At 39.7% G+C, this 8,976-nt stretch overlaps 1 long non-coding RNA gene across 1 annotated transcript; it reads right to left on the reverse strand.

Moving 5' to 3' along the window:
• Window positions 1-1,101: 1,101 nt before the first annotated feature.
• Window positions 1,102-7,902, reverse strand: LOC129199420 (uncharacterized). Its single transcript, XR_008574661.1, has 3 exons — window positions 7,575-7,902; window positions 6,609-6,770; window positions 1,102-3,230 (listed from the first exon to the last, which is right to left on the reverse strand). It is a non-coding gene; the product is annotated as an uncharacterized LOC129199420 (long non-coding RNA).
• Between the last annotated feature and the right edge of the window lie 1,074 nt (window positions 7,903-8,976).

Raw genomic sequence — 8,976 nt, forward strand, 5'->3', positions numbered from 1 at the left:
TGCACAAGTGCTGATGCTTGTCTAGTCCCATTACAACTTTGTCTCCAGCTCACACTCCAGGTGAGCATAAGGGAATTATTGTGCAAAAGAAATGGGGTCAGATTTGCTTTGGTACATGAGGTGGGAAGCAAACAGCAGCATATGCCACCTTCCCAGCTCTCTCCCTCCTAACAACGGGCCCTTGCCTCATCTAGGGAAGCCCTCCAAGTTTCTAAGACCTATCATACAACCTTTATAAGATATCTTGTTTGGTTAACTAGCCCAATCTATGGATTAGGCTTCCTGGCACTGTAGGATTTCAAGACGAACTCTGCTCCAACCACCCACCCCCCAAAAAAGTGAAGTATTTATCAGTCATAATGCCTGTAACATCCTGTGTCTATCCAAACCCATCAATACCAGAAGCAGAGAACCCAAGGTACTGGAAACAACTATCCCACTGAACTTCCCTATCTGTCTCCAGTCAACATTATTCAGCTATCTCAATCACCATTAGTGTATGTAGAAGATAGGAATAATGTTGCCTTATGGTAGGATTAGTGCTAGGACACAGAAGACTTTTTTACGTGCAGTGGAGATCCTTTGGCTCTCACCTGCACTCTTCGATGTCAGACAGCGAGCAGGTCCAGCCACATTTGGCAAATGCTGTCTTGAAAACTTAACTCAGTAAGGATTGAAAAGTCTTGCGAGAGTCTGCTGTTAACCCTGAAAAAGAATATTTCATCACCCAGGCTCGGCTGGCTCCTTATCAATTGTTACTACATGAGGAGTCTGATTCTATATGTTGAGCTTCACCTGAAGTTCAATATAAAGAAATGCCCCTATATTTCTATTGTACTCGTGTTTTGAGAATGCATATCCTCATAATATCTTTTCTTATTTTATTTTTCTCACTGGCTGTTCTGGTATATAGGTATGCTGTGCAGGCATGTTCCTTTACCTTATTACCAGAGGCTTATGGATTCCATGAACAGCTTCCAATTTCCTTTATTATCCATTTTACATTTTCTTGCATAAATGCAGAAAGAGAGCTCATGGAGAGAAGAATGCCTGAGGACTCAGATGAGGACTTTACAATGAGGGGAAGACCTGGAAATGGAAGGCTGGCTAATAGAGTATGCACACTCTATTAACACACTCATTTAAATACTAAGGCTGAAGACAAAGTGCCTGGAACTGAGCAAGTCGATTTTGCTGGGGTTTTTTTTTTTTAATTAAAAAACAAATTATCCATCAGGTTGAAAAGCGAATTGTCAGTCACCACAGTACTGAAAAACTGTGGTAAACATAAATATCTAGTGAAAACAAGCACATGGGGGGGAAGGGGGGGAGGTAAGTAATTTTTTTAAAAGAACTTGCTTGTTCTGTCCATGAACAAAATCTTCTTTGTGTGTATATGTGCACAAACCCCCCGTCTGTCAAATCCAGTCATGACAAAATTATAGATTTTTTTTTTACTTTTTTAAATCAGAACCTGAGTTCTGCATGCACTGATTTAGGCAGCTGTGTGCCTTATACGTATGGCTGCCACTGAGGGCACTATGAAAATAGAGAGGAAAACATGCAGGTAGCAAGTAAAATCATGCTATGTACACACATACATACACCTGTATATGAAAGCTAATATTTTCCCTCAGTTTCACAGTGCTACGTCCTTCTCTCTTATACATTTTCAATTAAGTTCTCAAGAGCAGCCACTGCCTTCAGTTGATATCTTTATGTTACTGAACACATTCTCAGAGCTTAATAAGTAGTCAGGGATGCTGTGCGGATTTGTGGCTCACAGTGAGAGGGCAGCTCAGAAAGGAAGTGTGTAGAGAGATGTGAAAAAGCCTTTCAGACACAAAAAAGGCTGTAGGCTGGGGATGTGTGAAAGGGTTGCACTCCTAATTTAGATTTGGGGTATGCAGTACTGAAAAAAACATCAAAGATTTCTTCATGTGCTGAGAAATGCTGAAATGGTGAAATGGAGAACCAATGGCCTAGGAATAGGAGGAAGATAATGATTTTTTGCTGGAGTATTTCTAAAACTGTAAATGTTGTGTCAAAGTGTTAAACAAAATTCAGATTTTTGGACAGGTTTTTTCCATGTTATTGCAGCTTGGACCCCAGCAGTGCAAACATAGGCTTTTTGTGAGCTTCCTAGTTGAGTGAGAAAGATAGATACAATCCTTTTCCCCTGGTAAACAGAATAATTTTCCCTCCTCTTTCCATCTTTTCATGGGGAAATGCCCCCATCTCACCTCTCTTTGGAGGACAGTACACAAAAAGTCTCACTCCTGGGAAGCAACGGCAACACCACTGCAACTGAACTTTAACAGAAACACAAAGCTGGAGGAGATTCGCACTGTATCTGTATTGATCCTGAAGGCATCAGTCAGCCACTACACGCACCTGTCTTCCTAATGGAAAACTGGTGAGAAACATCAATGAAGCAAAACACATTTTGTTCTACCATCGTCTTTCAGACAAGTAAGAAAGACTGGAGCAGAGCAGAAAAAAAAAAGAAAAAAAAAACCAAACAAAAAAACACCAACCCCAAAAAACGTTTGGAGAAGAAGATTGGAACCAGCTGCAAATACGTAAAATGTTCTTTTTTTCATGTTTTTGCCTTGAACTCTGTCATTCAGTTTGGCAAGTCTACACAAATAAAACCAGAATATTTCTTTTTTTACCCCTCACACCATAATTTGATCTAAGACCCTCCTTGTCCACAAAAAACCCCCAACCCTCCCAGCCAGAATGCATCAAGAGGTCATCCTGGGATTTAATGTGTTGTATTACTTTATTATGATATCATAATAAATCCAGGAAGTGTAGTCATAATCACGAACTGGTACTGTGAAATCAGAGATCTCATCACAATCTCTCAGCTACACTCTCCTCTGCACCTGTAGCAACTGGATGAGGTTTGCAATGCAGGCTTTTACCATTACAGAGTGGGGAGAAAGCATAACAGCTGCAGTAAGAAATTCCAGAGTGGTTTTTGTGGCACTTCAGGAGGCAGGAATCTCTGCAATTCACTCCTGATATCATCATCTAATGCTGCCTCAAATCCTCTTGTCTCCAGCCCTCAGAATTGAAGATATAAGGAGATGGTCATTGTGGAAATACCAAGAACAGATATGTGGACAGCTGAACAGATGTTTAAAGAGGGAGTTCTTCTGTAGGTTTTGTTTCGGTAGTTTTTCTGGTTTGTTACTGGCCCAAAAATCAGGATAGGATTGGAGCTGTGAGAAGAGTAATTTAGGATATTAAAGTTACACAGTTCATTTGAACACAAGCCTGATGAATTTAATGAGATTTTTATAGTTAGTATGATGTGCATCCCTCAGCTAGGAGTAAATCTGCCCAGCTCCTCAGTGGTTTTTTTGCAGACAGCATGCTTTTTCTTTGGTTGATTCAAGAGACAGCCTTGGTGCTTATAAACTCTCTACAATAACATAGGTTATTTTTCAGATTCCCTTCAAGCACATTACAGTATTCTAGCCATGCCTGCATTTTAGATTTGCTGTCTTCAGCAAGAGTTGCAATGTGAATTTCTGGGCTGTATGATAGTTATGACAATATTTGAGAAGGAGTTTGTTGGCAGGTGTGAAATCGGCATTTTCCACATCAATTAAAGTATTGTTTCATATTTGAGCCCCTTTTGCTTTTACCATCAGAGGCTTTGAAGCATATCATAAGGATACAATGTCCTGAGAGTGTTTAGTTGTTTCATTCCAAACTGGATGGTAAACAGCCATTTTACATTTAACACTGCCTGATAAGAAACCTGCAAAATATCTCTGTGTTCTTTCAGAAAAAGGAAAAAAACCACCCCAAACCAATAAACAAAGAGATCCTTATGGGCCATAGAAAATCCTGATGTGTTGCGAGAAGGTCACAGGGCAATGCCCTTTTTCCTAGCATTTTTTTCCCCAGATAGGATCACAAGCCTGGGGTAAATTGTTGTTCAGTGTCAGTGATGTTTGTTTTCAGCTTTGAGTATTTTTCTATTAGTTTCTCTAAGTGCATGGCTGTGGGTGTTGTGCACGCTCATCTTAGCTCTCCGTGCATTTAGCTGCAAGCAGGAGAATCTTGATGTAGACACATCTCTGTCCCTGCAGTGCATTAACAAAAGCTATAACCACTGGTCTAGCTTTTACCTTTTTTTCAGTCAGGAGAGTGACAAGGGAGATGACACAAGGGAAGAGGGAGAAAAGGACAAAAGGCAGGAAAGAAAGCTTACAGATCTTGCTCATAATCTGAGGGTGATGTGAAAACAAAAAGTCCAACTGGAAGGGACAAGAGCATTTGCTATCTCATTCCAGCTCCAGCTGTGCTCTACTCTGCCTCGGTGCTGTGACACGTGGGTCCACACTCCCCATGGCCCTACATATGTAGAAATATCTGTCTGTAAGCATTGGTTTCTCTGTGTTGCAGTGAGAGTGTGCATTGGCATCTGAAAAGAGTAACATGCTTGTCTTTGGCACATCTTGTTTTTCTTCCCATTAGACATTATTCAAAGTGCTTTCCTTCTGCCCGTCCATCTAATTCTGCTTCGCTTTCTTCACCATTATTTTCATCATTATGATGATCAGCACACAGGAATCTCTTTACTGGATGAACTCAAGTTACAGCTAATCCAGTCATTGGGAGAGATGCTTCAGAGACATGATAGTGAAAAACACTTAGAGAAGATATCCCCATAATATCTTAGGAAAACTAGCTTATGTCCTGAAGCCTGAAGTTAAATAGAGAGCTTGGCCTTACTTCAGATAAGACGAAGTAAGATACTTTGACCCCAGAGGACTGGAGATGAAATAATAAAAGCTCTGACATATCTTACCTGTTTTATCTTGTCTGACATCCTCCTTTCTTATAGAGTTTAATAGCATTGATTGATTATTTTCTCCAAAACTGTGTTAGAAGCACATTTAGAGTCTTGATATCTGTAACTGAGATTCATGCTCCAGTTTTGTGCCACATGCAGAAGAGCTAACAACAGTAATCTTGAGGTCATTCTTATTTCATCTATTTGCCTTTAAAAAATAATATCTTCCTACTAGATTCAGCACAACTTCATGTTACAGAAAATTAACACTAAGGCAAAACACCTCCCAGAATGTGAGCAAAACAAGAATAACAGAATTGCCGCTTATTTCTTGAATTTGTCTCTCCTATTATCCTGATTTAACTGCTTCTGCATTGATAATCATTGATTCATGCAACTGGTTTCTGTATTTCTAAGTTTAACTTCAGGAAACACTGAATATTTGCAGCTATATTACAGACCATGGTTCTCTTTTTTTTCTTTTTTTTTTTTTTGCTAAAATTTGTATTTTGTAAACACATTCATTCCATTTGGTTTTTAATGACAATTAAAAAAAAAATCCTTCAAAAAACAGGATCATTTTAAGGATAGGCATAAAAGGAGTTGTCTTATGTTTTTTATCCTTTGGTGGAAGGCACTGCTGATACTCAAAAGACATTCAGTGCCCTTATCTGACCTGGATACCAGAAACTCTGTGCTTTGCCTCCAGATTTTACTTTCTCCAGTCTGTCATTTTCTCCAGACTCTTACTATCTGTGATATGAAATGCTGTGCACTGATAGATATTGGCAGGTCATGATTAAAATTCATTTCACATTGCCTGCTATTACTTCAAAGGAACAAAGGTCTTTTTTTGAGTTCTAAGAATGGAAAACCTAAGTTTTCTTTGAGGTGCTGAGCATGAAAACTATGTCTTTGTTTGATAAGCAACATCTGATGATTCCTCCCTTTTCAACTCAACAACTGGCCACTATCGAGAATCCACAAAAACTGGGTTTTGGTTTTGTCACTTCCAGGTGCTGCTGACAGCTAACAAACTGCTATTTGGCAAGCAGTGCTTATCCTTACCAATTTCCTAAGGAAAAGAAAAAGAAAAAGAAAAGAAAAAAGAAAGAAAGGTACCACAGCTTGAGGCACAGAATTTGTTTTCAGGCTAGCTCAGTATCTTTAGTCTCAAGGGAAGCTGCTTCATTTCAATGCAGTCTTTTATTCTTTTGTGGAAAGCCATTTACTACGTAGTAGTTAAATCCTTTTCCCCCTTCACTCTGCTTGCCAGTTCCATGTAAACTTCCAATAACTTTTACCTCCTTTCCCTCACACTGAACAAATCTAAACCAATTTTGTGTTACAGGCACATGGCACCTAAATAAAAATGGAAGATTAATAAAAAAAGCTTATCATCTGAAACTGAACTGATCCAAGTAAATCCAAACACAACACTTTGCTTGCATTTGTTTCATGATCTCAGTTTTGATTGATTTCCAAGTACCAAATTGCAACCAAATATTTCAACAATGAATCCTTGTATTTGTACATCTGAACCTGTATCCAAGCTTCTAAATAATGGGATGATGATTTTCTAGTGGCAAGAAGGAAGCACACTTCCAGGCAATGTCAACAGGAAGGAAAACTGCACCTCACAAATGGAAATTGTACCGTGTTTTATGCTGGTGCTTAGTTGCTTAGTCAGTTACATATTGGAAGAGTATATTTTATTGCCTTTCAGCCTAAGAAAGTTACTTAATATCTTTCCTCTAGGTATCCAAGCTGGAGAAGAGAAAAACTAACTTACTTGATATGGCTCCTGTCTGTATCCACATCTAGTGGCTTTAGTCACCAGGGATATAGCAAAATAAGAGTGTAGATCCTCAGGTCCTTTCTCTTCCTTTGACTAGCTCTCTTCTGATTTCTCTGCAGTCTATTACTGATTGCCAACATTTAGCACACAATGCAACTGACAAAGAAAAGAAAGTCCTTTTTAAAAGAGAGAGTGTGTTCAGGAGAGATGCGAGTCCTGTATTTTCGAGGTTTGCCAGGGAAACGTAACATATTGCTAAAACATTACATTGCCCATTCGTTGATTTAATGAACGTATTTCTTTGGCCAGACTCCAGGCACTCTGCAAACTCCTTGAAAGTCTGAGCAATAAAACATCGTCTTAATAGTTCAGACATGCTTGCAGCAAAAAGTCCTCCACACTGCCAGCCTTCCCTGGCACTCAGCCAATAAAGGCAACTGTTGTTGACATAATAGCTCACATGTTACAAACAGACCTTCCACTATGATCCTCCAGTCACTATTCAGATATCTGCTTGCTGCAGGCTCTCACTGGTAAAATGGTGCCTCCTCTTTCCACAGGACCTGGTGAAGTCCCGGGCCCCAGAAAGTGCCATGTTTCCATTAAGAGCAATTAGCCTCAGTCTGCATCAATCCTTAGCCTGTGTCCGCTCCTAAATGCTTATTGCCAGCTGGCACATAGGCACTGGCAATATTGTCGGGAGGCAAAGAAAACCAGTTCTAGCTGTATCAGCAGTAAGGAATATTAGGAAACCAGGTATTTCAGCTACCAGCAGGGTATGAACAAGACTACAGTTAATAAGCAATTGAGGGCATGAAGCATAAGTAACCTTGCTATAGGTGAATCAGTTTAGGAAAAATTGAAGAACATCCAAGTTGTCTGATTCAGAGGTAACTGTGTCTTATGCACAAAGCCCAGGAAAGGCTAACAGCAGATCTGGTGTAGTGAATGAAGACAAACCTGTTTTTTGAAGTGCATCCTTTGTACTCCATCTTCCATGTCACCTTCTGTGACACTACAGGAAACCATAAAACAATTTTGTCTTTGAGTAGTTTGATCTGAGAACATGTGCTCCATCAGCAAGGCTCAACAGGATGGATAAAGAGCTGGATGGGCAAAATCAAAGACTTTAACACAGGGTTATTCCAATGCATACACAACAAGATTAGTACAGAAGAAGAAGAATAGAAAGATAAGGGGTCCAGTATGCCAGATACACACCTTTTATTGCTGCACGTGCAAGTTGAGTTGTGTGTTTTGCTGCAGTGGAGACTGGGCAGTGGATGCTTAACAGCTCTGCCAGACTTAGCAGAGTTGGATGCAACCACCTGTCAGGAGCAATTGCCTTTATTTTCTACTCACCTACCTGTCCTTTTTTCTCATCAGATGTAGGAGATCATGTGTCCTTGTTCCTCCAGCCTGATTTCATTTCCTCAGTATTCCACTAGGTTTGATATCTGGTGACGCATCTTCCTCCTCTCTTTTTGGCTACAGCTTTCTCAGGTGGAGTGGAAGTGCTGAGCTCAGTGTGGGCATCACCTTACTGACCCTTTCTGCCCAAATCTCCCTGAACATAGTAGTCAAACAAGGGGAAATAGCAGAGAAATAAGTTTGTAGCTAAGCATTATTCACAGGAAGTTGTTTTCCATCCCATGGGACACTGACCTGTTTCAGTTAAGGATGAAACCAGTATCTTTCAGAAATATATATATATATATATATATATAAAATTTATATATAAATATATTATGACATAATTGGGGTGGGGGGTTTTTTCAGGGAAAATTGGAAATCACACATCATGTTCACAAAGACCTCATTTAGTCCAAAACAACCACTAATTCAGTGATTAGAGTCCTCACCTAGGAGCCAGGTGACCTTGCTGTTATTTTGTCCCCAGGGCAAATATACCACAGACACATAAATGGCCTGGACACTGAATTAAACATGCAGTGGTATGAATTTTTTTCCTTCCCACAGTTTGATCACAAAGCCAAGTGCCTTTCCCAGCAAGACATTTCGTCGAACTATTCTGAAAGGGAACATATTCTGCTAAAATAGCCTTCTCAACACATTTCCCCATACCTTAACAACCAATTTTTGTCATATTTCATGATCCCCACTGCAGATTTGAAGTTCTGTCCCCTCCTAATTAGGCATTCAATCACAGTGTCCTAGATAAGGGCTCTAGTAACTGTGCTGGTGGCTACTTTGAAATAGGTGGGATTTCTGTATGGAATATGCTTATATGTTTGATTTTGCCATCTATGCAAGGAACTTTCTTGTTTGACAAGTAGGCTAAGGACCATGATTTATACAACAGTTTGTTTGTCACTGCCTAGGTTACAGCAAAAAACCAATG

This window comes from Grus americana, chromosome Z, assembly GCF_028858705.1.
Source record: "Grus americana isolate bGruAme1 chromosome Z, bGruAme1.mat, whole genome shotgun sequence".
NCBI classification, from domain to species: domain Eukaryota; kingdom Metazoa; phylum Chordata; class Aves; order Gruiformes; family Gruidae; genus Grus; species Grus americana.